This window comes from Propithecus coquereli, unplaced genomic scaffold, assembly GCF_000956105.1.
Source record: "Propithecus coquereli isolate 6110/MARCELLA unplaced genomic scaffold, Pcoq_1.0 Scaffold310, whole genome shotgun sequence".
NCBI lineage: Eukaryota > Metazoa > Chordata > Mammalia > Primates > Indriidae > Propithecus > Propithecus coquereli.
The window spans coordinates 3,517,828-3,532,415 of NW_012148731.1; the positions used below are offsets into that span (position 1 = coordinate 3,517,828).

At 53.4% G+C, this 14,588-nt stretch overlaps 1 protein-coding gene across 4 annotated transcripts in view; it reads right to left on the minus strand.

The window, feature by feature from the left end:
• The window catches only part of BCL11B (B-cell CLL/lymphoma 11B (zinc finger protein)), a 95,459-nt gene that overhangs the window by 7,060 nt on the left and 73,811 nt on the right, over positions 1-14,588 (minus strand). The gene's annotated exons all lie outside the window — the stretch shown is intronic.

Below are 14,588 nucleotides of genomic sequence, written 5' to 3' on the forward strand. Positions count from 1 at the left end.
CCGGCTGGGAGGCGGAAGCAGCCGGCTCTGCGGGCCGGCGGACCAGCAGCTGGACTTCGGCAGGTTTTGTCAGTTCTGCAGACCTCACTCTGCTCCCCCAAAGAAAAGATGTTCGTATCCCCATTGTATCCGAGGCCAAGTGAGATCTGCTTGTGACAGTGCCTGGTTCCAGCAGTAAGTAGTCCATAAAAGGCTGGACGACACAGAAAGTAGCCAGGGCAGGTCTCACCTATCCACACTCAAAACCGCCTAGACCAGGGTTTCTCAATCAAGGCACTACTGACCCCAGTAACTCTTGGGGTGGGGGCCTTTCCTGTGCACCACAGGATGCTCAGCAGCACCCCCGGCCTCCACCTACAAGATGCCACAATCGGCCCCGTCCAGTGGTGGAGACCAAGTGTCTCCAGACCTCGGCCAGTGTTCCCTGAGGGGCAACATCTCCCCTCCCCCTGCTCTTTGAGAACCAGATTCAGACAATATTTGATTCAAGGAAGTTCTACCAAATCTCAAACTGTATTGTTTTGCAAACGATTTTTTTTTCTCTAAGAGAAATGGCTGTGATACCTCTGCAACATTTGGGATTTCAGCTAGAGGAAATTCTATGTTTCATACACCAGTGTCTGCGCAGAACGCACCGTCCAGCTGAACATGGATATTCAGGAACAGGAAAACCACCCACTGTGAAGACCTACTGACAGCTGCCCCCACCGTGTTCTCACACACAACCTCAGTGTACGGTTCTCCCTCCAGAGACCCCCCGGGGTGGCGGGACGGGGAGAAATTGGCCCAAGTGAGTATTTCAAAGTCCTTAGCCAGAAAACCAAGGGCTCAAAGAACGTCCTCGAATCTGACAGGGCAGTCAGGATGAACAGCGGCAAGTGCTGATTTGTCAGAACCCGGCTCTGGAGACACGGGCATCAAATTGTAGTGGATGCTCATGGCACGAAGCCAGAATGTCACAGTCTTGGCCCGTCACTGGGGTGGGCACAAAATGGAGGCTGAACGTTTCATCTGGAACGCGACTTGTGGGCGCCCTCCTCGACCATCAGGTGACACTCGCTGCTCTCCAGCCTGACCCTCTCCTAACGCTTTACGTAAGGAGACGGTGCGGACAGGCCTTGTCTTCCATCACTGGACTCACTAGCCAAAGGAGGGGGAACAGGAATCCCACCTCAGACCTGGCGCAAGACGTGGTATCTGTGATCTCGAAAAGCCCCTTTGTTTTTTCAAACTCTCCTGTACCCGGAAGATTTTGACGCTGCTATTAAACTACAGTAGCCGCGAACTCCCTGGAGGAGCCAAAAGCGCACATGAATGACCACCCAGCATCAGTAAGGCGAGGAGGGGAGCGGAGCAAACAGTCCTCATCGCAGCCTCTCCACCATCGATTGATGGACTTCAGCAACCCCGGGCAGAGAGTTTTCCACCCACTAATTATGTCTCTGGAAGGCTGCACCCTTAGCAGTGTTTATAGGCACATAAACCTCCATTTGGAGAACCAAGTGCCCTGAATTCCGTCCAGCTCACTCGAGTGTGGTGCGCACCTCTCTCCCAAATTAGGCTCGCCAACTTCCGTGGGCCAGGACCTCCCCAAGACACCCCTGTGTGCAGTGGCACAGACGGCATCATGCTGTCCAAGGGGCAGGGTGGAGATTCCCCCGGACCACAGACCCAGCTGGACCAGGACACACACTGGAAACTGAGCCGTGCTTTTACGAGTATCCCACGGGAATGATTTCACTCTCCTGCCCTGTGTCTCTGTGTTTGGTAGTGAGAAGGCAGGAGGTAGGCAGAGGGACAGAAAGCAAACAGGAATTCTGAAGCTTAGCCTCCCCTCCCTTTTAGAAACACCCCAAGGAGAAGTTCTGAGGCATTTTCTTTCTCCAGGGTGTCTGGGTCGTTGTCCTCTCCCATTACGGCTGAGTAATTCATGCGGGAGCCCCTGAGGGGGACTCCCCACCTTGGAAAGGGCAGGTGCCTTCCCCGCCCGGCGACACCCCAGCCCTCCCCCTCTGCAGGGCTCTCAGCTAACAGAACACGCCGGCTGCTCCGGAGGCACCGTCTCTGTCCTCAGCTTATTAGCTAATGTATTGGGGACAGAAAGCCTCACCTCGGGCCACTCATCAGAGAGCCGGCCAGAAGCCACATTTAGACTCCTCCCCGCATCCTTTTTTGGAACCCAATGGAATAAATAAGTAATAAATAAAAAGATAAATAAACATCCCTTTCTGACACAGGAGCTAATTACACAAATGAAGTGCCACGTCCTACAAGGTCATAGATCTTCAAATTAAAGGGCGTTTCTGTACCCTTCACCCCAGCTCCGGCCACTCTAATTAATCGATGTGTGGCACAGCTGCTGCGATTGCTCATGTCTTTAAGGTGGACCACCTCCCTTCCCCCAGTCTCTTTTTTCCTCTTCGTTTCCTTGTGTAGCTCCAAATATAGCTCCAAAGCACTTCCTGTTCCTGGATCTGGTGGCCACACATTTTCTAGAAAGTTCTGTGCCTGGTGAGGAATGTGGCTATCAGAGGAAAATGCAGAACTCCTAGGCAGGCCAGCAGTGAAGACTGCTCTACAGCTGAAATGGCCGATTAAATTTTTTTTAACTCAAAATGGCAGCTGCTGGGAATCATGTAGCTACATGTTCTGAAGAGCTCAGATGTTTCCACTTCTTATTTTTAAAAAAATGCTTCTAAAACTCTAACTTGGAGCAGCGTAGGGAGGAAGTTACCTGTCCACAATTCGCCATGAGGCGGGGAAGAGTGATGTTTATTCCCCGAGCTGGATTTCAGGGCGACTCGTCACCCCCACACCCTGAACCGCTCTGGTTCCAAGACTTCCCTCTGCACAAGGGCAGGATCCACTACAGGCGGCGGCCTTCCCAGGGTCTGACAGCTTCTGATTTTGTGAAACTCCCCCAGCCCTCCAAGGCCCTCCCTAGACAACTCTCTTTTCCAATCCCCACTTTCTTTCTTTAATAAAACGTTCATTTCCATATCATCCCTTCGTGGCTACCTCTTGCCTAGCAGTAGCCCTGAGCATGGGGCCGCTGACTTTCAAGAACTGAACAATGTCAGAAAGTCTTTGAAGAGCCACTCGGAACATTTTTCTATCTGAAAACTCACGAAATATTTTAAACACACAGCAAACGTAGTCTCGGACGGCTCATTTTTAAATGCAGCAGAAGACCCTTGGTGAGCAGGCTGCTTCTGACTTAAGGATGGCCCACTCCCCTTCCTGGGACCCGTCCTCGAACTCAGGGCCGCCTGCCCACAGGTGAGCCGGAAGCTGCACTGCAGCAAGAGGCGGTGACTTTACGCTAGTGACCCAGGCAGGCCACAGTAGCTACTGAGATTCCAACTGCTAGGTCAAGGGCTAGATTATGTAGAAGCGATTCACCCAGCAGTATCCAACCTGGCCTACAGACCTAGAAACATCAGCTGTGTTTTGCTCAATAAATCACGCTTGGAGACTCAGAACCTAGGATCTGTGTCTTTCCTTGCTTGCTTCCTTCTTCCTTTCTCAGACATTTTTAGTATCAACTGGCGGAAACCCACGCTGGGTCTTCTTTGCGCTGCTGGCTCTAAAGTGAGCCCCTGGATGTCTTTCTCAAATGCAAAGCCCCCCTGACATCTCTCAGTTACGAGAGCCCTGGACAGCTTTGTACCTCTGCCCCAATGTCCCCAGAAAAGTGAATTCAGTCAAGTCACTTAACCTCTCTGCACCTTGATTTCCTCATCAGCAGAACAGGAAAAATATACCTGACTGCGAAGAGGGCTGGAGAGACCGAATGAGCCCCCGTTTGTGGACACGCCCTGTAGATCGCACATAGCCATGCAGACGGTACAGCGGGCATTTGCACGTTTTGTTTTTTTATTATCCATCCTTGTACCTGGCCATGGAGGTTTCAGGGATGCCTTTCGGTATAACTCTGGCAGTAATGAAACCCTGGAGGAATTTTAATGCTGCCTGCCTCATGTATTAGAGGTTCCAGGGAAGAAGAAACTTGCAAGCGTTGAGAAAACATCGTTTTTTATTGTGATGCGTGGGACCCGACACACAACTGGACTCCCGCAATGAAATGTGACTTTTCCTGTGCAGTCAGACTTTTTTTATGAGCATTTAAACACTTGCTCCTCCTTATTATGCCAGCTACTCTGATAATACCAATAAAGGCATCAGGGATGTTCAATAAAAAACACCTTTAACTGAATTATTATGCAATGAAAAGGCCATAATTAATAGCACCGGTCCTCCTAAGGCCAAGTGATATGAAGAGGAAGGGCATTCCTGCCCGGGCCAGCAGCAAGGACACCCCCCTCTGGACCTGGGACGATGTCCCGGGGGGCTCAGGTAAGAACTGGGTCTTGGTTCCTCGTGCCCCTCTGCGGGTCGCCAGGCATTTTACTGCTGGTTTGGCATTCTCCCACGCATTTGCTCATGTCCCCGCGGCGCACCACGGCCTCTGAGGGAGGCCAGGTGAGGACCACATCCCTGCTGGCATCTGAGGAAACTGAAGCTCAGAGAAGCCAGAAGTGGGGGGCACGCCGCCCCCCCAGGCTTCCTTCCCAACCCCCAGGCAGGACACCAGCTGCCTCCCCGCACACTGCCCCTGCCCATTCTCTCTCCATGTGCCAGGGCCCGTTTCACAACGAAAACAGCCAGGAATGAGCTTCTCCTGCCCCACTGTGTCCTGTGGGCAAAGGGCATTGACTGTCCTTGCACAGAACTTGGTCAGGGCCACCACAGACCTGGAGATGCAGCCCAGGAAAACGTGTCACAGAGCTGGCAAGTGCGGAAAGCTGGTGCGACATGCCACACTCAGGACCTGGGGGAGCAGCAGCCAAGGTGGGCCGAATCCAGGGGCAGGAAGCTGGGTCCCAGGGTCCTCTGTCACCGCTCCCTTCCCCCCTCTGGACTTAGGGCTCCCAGAGAGAGAGCTAATTTCACTGGCCAACCACTCAGTCCTCCTCCACAATCTATGACTGCAGTAGGTGTTGCCTCCTCAGTTCCGAAACGATCATAATGACCAGTGTCATCCCCTAGTTGTGTGTACTCTGTATTTGTTTAAAAACTTCTATCCCCCCTTTCATGGATGTCAGAAAATAGCCACTGGGCATCTTGGGGGTCTGTGTAAGTTACTCCTGAGCATGGCCATCTGAGAAATCGATAACCAGCCAGCTTGTTCCAAAGGCACCGTCAAACCTCTCCAGGATGCAAGGCAGACCCTGGGGACTGATAATCACAGCGGTACCAAGAAACCGTTACGGAATCTGCACCGCCAGCCGGGCCCTGAGCTGAGAACACCAAGGACCCCACACGATGCTCCCGACAGCCCCTGAGGTACCAACTGTTGTTGTCATCATCCCCATTTTACAGATAAGGAAATTGAGGACGGGAAGTGGTAAGGGGGCCTGTCCCAGGCCACACAGCTGGTCACTGGCAGCGCCTGTGCTCATTATGCTGTACCGATAAAAACCGGGTAGGAGCGGGGTCAGAGGTAACTGTGCGTCCCTCAAATTTTACCTTCCATTCCAGCCCAGGTGCTAATGAAAATATTGAGATGTGTTGCTTTTGGCTAGAATCGCAGTAACATGATAACATCATGCTGAAAGGTAATAGATGCAGTTTAGAATAGAAAAGTCTTTCAAAGCAAGCAGTCCACGGAACGGTCACCGCTGGTGATGAGGTGCTGAGCCATTGCCCCTACACCAGTGTCCATGACAGACATTGCCAATCCATCCCCGCACTCTCCCCTCAGGCCATGGAATCCTGGTCAAGCATGACTCCAGACAACCACTACCAAATAAAATGTGCCCGTGCCTATTGGCTGTTCCTGGATCCCAGCACATGTAAGCCAGTGAATGCGGGATCAGAATAGACCAGGCTGAATAACTTCGTAGCACCGTGTGTCCTGCTGAGAACAGTGACTACATGTGCTTTTCATTCATTCACTGAACAAACAGGAGCTTTATCTGTCAGGGACTCTGCAGGTAGCCGGGGGTACGGCTCACATTCCAGGGGGAGACAGGGAGCACCTAACAGGCCGCTTCATTATTTAATGAAAATCACGAGTGGTGCCAGGGAGAAGTTCAGGGTGCTCGGACAGAGAGCTCAGGGGCTTGGCTGGACGTGAGGGTTTGGGACCTGCACCCCCCGCATCAGTCCTCACAATAACCATTTACAGGATAAATAAAGGAGGCTCAGAGAACTTAAGTAAGTTGCTTAAAAACACACTATTGGCCTTGGATTATTTATTTAAAATTCAACTTCTGGTTTCCAAGCTGCCTGAGGACAGGGACCAGGCTGGTCTTGTCAGATGCGCAGCCTCCAGCGCAGCCTGGCGTCTCATGAAGATGTGCTTCAGAACTGCCAGCGGCCCACGGTCAGGAGGCGACCAACGGACTGGGGCGTTTTCTCAGCCTTTCGCCGGCATACGCCTGTGCTCCTTCCAGACTCATTTGGCAGCCAGGACTCTTTGGCCAAGTCGCTGGGCTTCGCGGAGCTTCAGGTTCATCTGCACAGTGAAAACAATACCTGCCCTCCTGGGTTGCTCATTGTAGGAAGGGAGACCATCATGACAAAGTGCCCGAAATGGGGCCCCCAACACACGCAGTAAGCTCAGGGTACGTGGGAGGTGACAGAGACACAGGAGCCCCCTGAGCCCAGGGCTTTGTGTTCTGTGTGTTTTACCACGGTTGGCGTTGCTGAAGTCATCACCACCAGGACAAGGACCAGGCCCTCTGCCCTCCGTGCCAAGCTGCCTCCAGAGCAGGGCTCAGCTCAGCACCCTCAACAAATGGCCTCTCCTTCCGGGCAGAGGACCCACCCAGCACTGCCCACGCCTCGCAGCTGGCTGCATTCCAACTACCGGAGTGTGCCAGGATCCCTGGTGACTCTCAACTCAACCAAGACGATCTGACACTACTTTTGCCACTGCCCACCCCAGAACACGGGACTGATCTTCCCAAATCTCAGGGCTGACGGGGTCCCCCTGCTGCCCTGGAGGATGCACCAGCACCCCAGCCTTCAGGACCTGGCCCGACTGGCTGCGGGCCACGCACACCATGCACTGGCCACCCACTCTCTTGGTCCCCTCTCCTGGGGCCGTGCATTTTCACACTGCACGTCCTTGCCTGTGCTGGCCCTGCTGCCCGGAATTCCTGCCTTTCGTTCTCCACCTGTAAAACATCTTTTCAGATCCAGCCAGTGTCACCCCTTCTGTATTCCCACAGCATTTATTCAGACGTGCTGCACACCGGTCACCACACTGCACTGTCACTCCTTGTCCTCTACTTTGGTGTGTTCAACTCACCTACAGCCCACGTGTGCCAATGTTGGGCTTTTGCTCTCAGGTGGATGCTCATGGCCACTTTGGAGAGTAGGTTTTAATCCAGATTTTCTAGGAAAAAGAAACTAAGTCTCATCACAGTTGAGTGAGGGGCCCAAGGTCACACGGCTGGTACACCCTGTCCATCTGACCCCAGGGCCGTGCTGTGTCCGAACACACGGCTGGCTTCCCTCGCACTGGGGCCGTAAACCCTGCCGTAACTGGCCCTGAGGAAGAGCCGGAACCAGCCCCGGGCAGTCACTCCACCTGCACCCGTGGGCACCAGCGCACTGGCCGGGGAGGGCGAACAGCTGGCTTTCCAGGGCAGGAAATGGCTGAGAAGGGAGGCCACACCCAGGGAGCAAACCTGGCTCAGCCCCACAGCGTTTGGGGACTGTCTGTTTACCTAATGGGATCCCGCAGCAGAGGTGAACTTCGAGACTGCACCTGCCTGACGGTAGCCCAGGCTGGGAGAACTAGGCCCAGGAGCCGGGGTCTACACCCTTCAATGCCACCCACACAAAAGGTCCCGCGTTCCTCTCGCCAGCTGGCTTTGCACAGAAACGCTGGAGTCTTGCCCCTCTCCTCTCAAGGAGGCCTCAGGTGGGGTCGTGGGGTGGGGTTGTGGAGGGGGGTAGGTTAAGCTGTGGACACAGAGAATTGTAAGGCAGAACAGAGCTGCTGAGTGATGTCAGAGAGCCCAGGGAGGAGGCAGGCAGGCAACGCCGCACAGTGCGCGATGCTCAAGCCAGACACGGAGAGCTAGACGTGCCCAAGCGAAGGAGGGAAAGGCCTGCAAGGCAGAGAGAGCTGCGTGAGCACCCACGGGTGCAGGACGCCTGGGCACATGCAGGAGAAAGCAGGGCTGTTTGCTGCAGACCGAGGCAGGGGAGGGGAAATGGGAGACGCAACTGGAGAGGCCCCCGCTCTCGGCAGGGCCTTCCGTGAGGGCTGTCCTCAGCCACACACTCACCCTCCTACCCGGGCTAGACGTTAAATGTGAACGCGATGCCCTGCTCCCAGTCTGCCCTCCCAGGGAAGGACGGGAAGAGTATCAGGACAACTCAAGGTCACTGTACATCTGGCAACCCAGAAACAGTACCATGACAACAAGAGGGGAGAGCGCCTCCTCGACACCATTTATTCACTTCTCCCTCCTCCGGTTCTTCCCTTAGCTGCAGACGCAGCTGTGTCCACTCTGCGCCAGGGCCTGCGCTAACCAGAGGGTCGCAAAAATGGAGGATTGTCCTGGCGAAGCCTGAAGCCCAGAGCAAGAGGCTAATCACTTCCAGGAACATCTAGGAAAGGTTCAAGCCAAACAGTCACTAACGAAGGGTGGGCCACACAGCAGAGGGCCCAGAGGGGGTCTGGGCTGACAGCCTGGGAGCACCAGAAAGGACTCTGTAGAGGAGACCCTGTGCCGAAGGGTCACAATAAGGGTCTGACCCTTATTCAGAAGGAGAATAAGAGTCTGTCGTGCAGAACCGGGAGCAAAGGGCGCCTGGCAGAGGATGCTGCTGTATGAAGGCATGGGGGGGACCCTAGATTCAAGGAAGGGACGAAGTGAAGACAGAATTTGAAAAGGGGGTCTGGGACCTGTCCAAGGAGGCTCTGAAAACATGCCAAGAAACTTAGCTGGAGACACAGCAAATTCCATTGCTATAAATTCCATCACAGTGAAAACTTTCATATTTAAAAAATTAACTGAAAATTTGTAAGCTCACAAATCGAGGCCAACTCAAGAACTGTTCAGTATAACAAAATCTCAATACAACGAAATGATGTAGGTAAACCCCACAGACAGCTTTGTTTCCAACAAGGCCCACCCTTCCCAAACTATGAAACCATAAGATATAAAGGAATGAAACTGAAAATCATCCAATCTATGAAGATCACTGGTGTAGGAGGTGGCTTTATTTCACCTTCTGGAGCAGGAATTCAATTATTCCAGCAAGACCCTTATCTGCATACCCTGGGCCTATGAATCCACCTTCAGGAACAGGGTGGTCCAGGCTCTTAGTGGAACAGAGAAGTGTTAAAACCGAACTACAGCTGCAGGCACCATGCACCCCAAATTTCCCAAAACCGTCTCTATTTCAACCGCTCAATTCTGTGGTCAGACCAGGTGTGCAGTTTCAGGCTCAGGAAACAGCCACCCTGCCCTGAAACAAAGCAAAGTCGCTGACCGCGGGGGCATCTCGGTGCAGGGTGAAAACAGTGGTGTTTTGACAGCAGAGGCTCAGGGCAGGGCGCACAGAGCGGATTTTACCTGTGGGAACTCATTTGCAGCACTTGTGAAAAAACTACGGCACATTCCTCAAGGTCGTGGTCCTCCCCCCAACCCCCCAAAGCTGGGTAAGGCGCTCAAATCCACTGGAAACGATACAGACACGTTGTTGGAGTCCCTTGAAATCTGCTTTCTGTAGACTCCCCTGGAAAGGGCCTGCATTTCCCGGTGGGTTTGGTGGGCTGAGAGCTGAACTCATTTTCATGGTTTTGTTCCCGCCGCCCCACCCCACCCAACAGGGGGGTTTTCTGAAAGGATTCTAGAACTCTGGGGACAGGAATTTCGCAAAGAACGTGAAGGAGAAGCACAGAGCAGGCCATCCTTATCACTTCATGGACCAATAAAGAGGGAATTAGGAAACGCAGGGAGTGCCGCAGGTGTGAGACAGGGCACCGCTGCGCCTGCCCTTCGCGCACACGCGGACCAGAGCCGCCCCCGAGCGCTCCGGCCCGTCTCCCTCCTCCGTAATTCACGACTTCCTTCCGAGGCAAGGCTCCATCCTTCCTTTCCTTAAATCCACAAAAATCTCCACATTCCGCCCCAAGAAGTGCGGCAGGGGCAGTAAATCTCGCTTTAATGGAGTGTACGTTTAGCTCCGAGGAGGTAATTGACGTTATGGAGAGCGCGACGCGAGCTGCATAGGTTAGCCAATGCAGAGGGGACTCGTTACCGACGCACCACAAACAAGTCGTAATATATGTATATTGTTCTGAGTGGTGTTGGAGCGAAAGTGTTCCGGTCCGCGGGGATTGATAAAGCACAAGAAAACAGCAGATATGCACTTGTAAATTTGTCTCATTTGTCTCTGAAGTTAAAGGTTATTCCCTTGTTCTGAATTTGTAATAAAAACATGCTAGCCCAGGGTTCGTGGAGAATGTTTGAATATTTAAATTGTGTATAATGATAGGCAATTATAGGGTAAAAACTGGACCTTACGAATGGGGGAGCACTGTTTGGATCACTGAGTGTTTTCCCACTGACAACCCTTTCATCTTGAATGCATTTTGCAAGTAATTTCCCCGCCAAGGGGTTCAGGGAGCGTTACCGGGGCCCACGGCCACCAACCAGTGCCCAAGCCAGCATGCGTTTGCCTGGGCGAGTGGGTTCTTTTCCTCTTCCTTTCTGTTCCTTTTCTTTTCCTCTCTTTTTTTTTGGTTTTCTTTCCTTAAATATGCACAGTGCATCTTTCCAGCCACGGCAGAGGCTGCGGCTGCGGCTGAGGTCCCTCTTTCTCTAGCTACTCAGAGCTTCTGGGTTGTTCCGGGGAGACCAGGGAGACCAGGCTGGGCATGGGGAGAAGCCTTCGGGGCGCAGTGTGAATTTCCTCTGCCCCGCCGTGGGTGCCTTTCTCCCCACCCTCTCCCCGAGGAGGGCAGGGCCGGCAGGGGGCCCAGCTGTGCCGTGCCCGCCCAGGGTGGGGGTGGCGCTGCGGCTCCCGAGGCTGGAGCCCAGGTGCCCGCCTGGCCGCGGCCGCCGTCAGCCCAGGTTAACCAACTGCAGTGCTAGAGTAACTCCAGCCAGCTTGTCACCGAGCACAAAAGTCATCAGCCAGTGAATGTTCTTTTCTGCACCACAATTAAGACGAATCAATACGACGTGCCACAAATGGTATTTTACTCTCAATAAGAACTCGAGCTGAGTTTATTCAGAATATTTTAGCGCTTCCCCGGGGGATTTTGGGCCGACGCAGATGGCAAATAAAGTACTCAGCCTAAGGCTACAGCACATTATGGTAATTCTAATGTCAGATGTACTTTAATATACAGCTCTATTTAATCACCCCATTATTTCACATTTCCATATGAAAAACCTGCGGCACTTCTGCGGCGCTTTGCCTCTGCCACGGTGCCAAGCTTCCTCCAGCCCGCTGCCGCCAGCCAGGGACATGGTCATCGTCGCCAGGCACAGCCTGACAGTGTCAGAGTTTCTGGGGGGCCCGGATGCACGGCTGAGCCTCCTGGTGCAATGAGAAAATCAGAGGACTCAGAAGGGTACCAAACATCACCACGGAAGGCCACAGAAGAAACTGAGCGCCCCCACCCCACACACACAAAAATGCAGGGATGTGTGTGCGTGTCCATGTGGTCACACACATGCACACGCGGGGGGTGGGGGGAATAATGTCAAGGAGCAATCACACCCATCCTCCCAAGACGGCCCCTCTCCAAACACTAACAGCCGCAGCTCGGCAACTCGGCAGCCAGACCCAACCGTGGCACCAGCTCCAGACTGTGACCCACAGTGGCCGTGCCAGCTGGCTCCCAAAACAGCATTGCCCACCGCCCCACGAGGGCAGGATGAAAGCGTCACCGACACCAAGGGGCAGGAGGAAATGTGCACTGGCATGAGAGGCCGGGCTGGAGAACCGCAGCCCCCACTGCACAGCCTGGAGCGGGGAGGCCCCCAGGGAGGTGCAGGTCTGCGAAGCCCACACGGCTGGAGCACCTCGAGGCTGCGGAGAGCAGCCCGCAGAAGCAGGGGTGTTGGCTGCGCCTGGGAAATCACTCTCACTCGGTCACAGGGCGTTCCAAGGAAGCCCAGCACAACACCCACTGACCACCCAAGTCTAGAGTTCTCAAAGATGGGTTTGCTGATGGACGCAGTGACATCTGGCACCTGACCCTACTGGGAGCTCCCGTAATGAGTCAACATTTAAAGCCACATAACATGATTCTTGTAAATGGTTACAGCATATGTCGTTTAAACGAGGTGCTTGCCTGTGAGCAGGCTAGGTCTGGGGAGGTGGGAAGGGAGGGAGGGAGGAAGGAAGGAAGGAAGGGAGGGAAGAAGGGCATTAAAACTGAGAAAGTCCTGGAGCACATTGCCAAAATCACTGGCAAATTCCTCGAAAGTGATCGGTCGCCAGGAAGACTTTCAGTAACCTAATTCTAACAGAGTTGTCTTATCAGCTCAGCACAGGAAATTTTTTAGAGGAAAACTGCATGAGTACTTGAAGGTACAGACGTTCGACCTACCTGGCCATTCCAACTCCTGCAGGGAGGACTGTGAGGGTACACACAGCTCACCACCCTGACTCCTGCTGCCCACATCAGTGACAAACCAGGGTCGTCCTGTGACTTCTTTCTAAAATATGCTTTGGGAGCTGGCCAAGGTGGTGGGAGCCTGCAGTCCCAGCCACTTGGGAGGCTGAGGTGGGAGGATGACAAGTTTGAGCTCAGCCTGGGCAAAATAGCAAGATCCCTATCTTCAAAAATAAAAATAAAAAGTAAAAAAAAATATGCTTTGGAGGTCAAATGCAATAGTGGGAATTCAATTCCTAATTCCCAAGCCCTCTGATTCCACCCTGTCATTATTGGTTATTCTTAAACCTAAAAATAGACACTAATATTCCCCAGGCCTTTTTCTGGATGTTGCTAGTTTGGAAAAACAGGCTAGACCAGTGGTTCTCAACTGAGGGCTATTTTGCCTCTCAAGGGGACTTCTGGTGATATCCGAGACATTTTAGATTTACAAGACTGAGGGGGCTCGGGGTGCTACTGGCATCCTACAATGTGACAATGCACAGGACAGCCCCGAATCTCAAGTGTCCCGAGAGTGGGCAGCCCTGGGCCAGACCCTTCAACTTAAATGTTGGCTTTCTTGTGGGTACTGCCTCTCAGTCTAACAAAACAAACTGAAGGGAAAACGCGGGGAATAGGGAGTAAGAGAGAGAGTCGGAAAGGGAGGAGAAAGAAGGGAGGAAGGGGTGGAGAGAACTGCAAAGGCAGAGGAGGAGGGGCCCACATCATCTACTTTTGGCAATAAACGAACTGTGGAATCCCAGTCAATTTCATCGTCGAAATCATCTGAATTCCAGAGTTGCCTGGAGCCATGACTCCAGGGCTCCTAGGGAGCTCCGTGCATTGGAAAGGGGAGTGGCAGCCTGAACCAACAGAGGGAACCGGGCATTGCATTTGTCAGCGTCCCCTGCCACCAGAAAACCCCCCAAGTGACGGACCCCTCCCTCCGGAGCTGGGCCCGACCACTAAGCAGGGCTGGCAGGGGCTGCCCTAGATTCTGCAGCTCAGCTGCAAGCCTTGCAACAGCGGCTGCAGGAGATGAAAACCCAAATATACTTCCTGAAGTCAAAGAGATAAAAATACAATTTCTGCTGCGTACACTGCGCTTTCACACTGCGGCAATACTTGTGCATGTGGGGGGCGGGGGGGGGCGGGTAGGATGACCATGCAAGCTTAAGTGATTTTTTTTTTAAACACGACCCAGAGAGATTACATAAAAAGTACAATTAAGGGACGCTCAGAATCCCGAGGCCTTCAAGAACGTGCTGCCTCCACAATATTTTTAGAACAATCACTGGAGTGATTCTTCTTAGTTGTAGAAACACTCCAAATCAGAAAGTCAATTTTTCCTCTATTTGCAGAAGTGAGCTGGCTCCACTGGACGGAATGCGTGTGTTTTGCTTGGCAGCTGTTCATAATACTGTCTTGGCAGCGTTTCCTTGGAGCGCGCACGGTGAACCTGGCTCTCGCTTACAGTAGCACTTTCATTTTAAGCGCCCCAGCCACGCTTCCCTAATAACAGCCTGGGAACGGCAAAAGCCCCGTGAGCCCAACCCTTTACATGGGGAACAGAGCAGGGCTTCCGGGGCCCCACTTGCCACAATAGGGATTGTGAACTCGGGCTGGTGCTTTCAATCAAGAAACGTGGCTCTCGTTAAAAGGCGGAAAATAAAACAATGCCGGCACGTTCCGGGGACAGCAGCGGGCTACCTTTCACCTCGCCCTGGCCACACACACACAGGCCCGGCCCCGGCCGGCTGCTCCCACCCGCCTGCTACCCTGACAGGCACCAGGTGTGTCCAGACCCGCTGAAGTTTGGACGGGAAGGAACACGGCTCCTTCAGAATCCCTCTGGAGCTGCGGCCTGGAAAGATCTGATTCTGCTGCTTCCTAGCCTTGGCAGAACATGAATGAGTGAGCTCAACCCCGAGCTCCGGGCTCCTTCTCC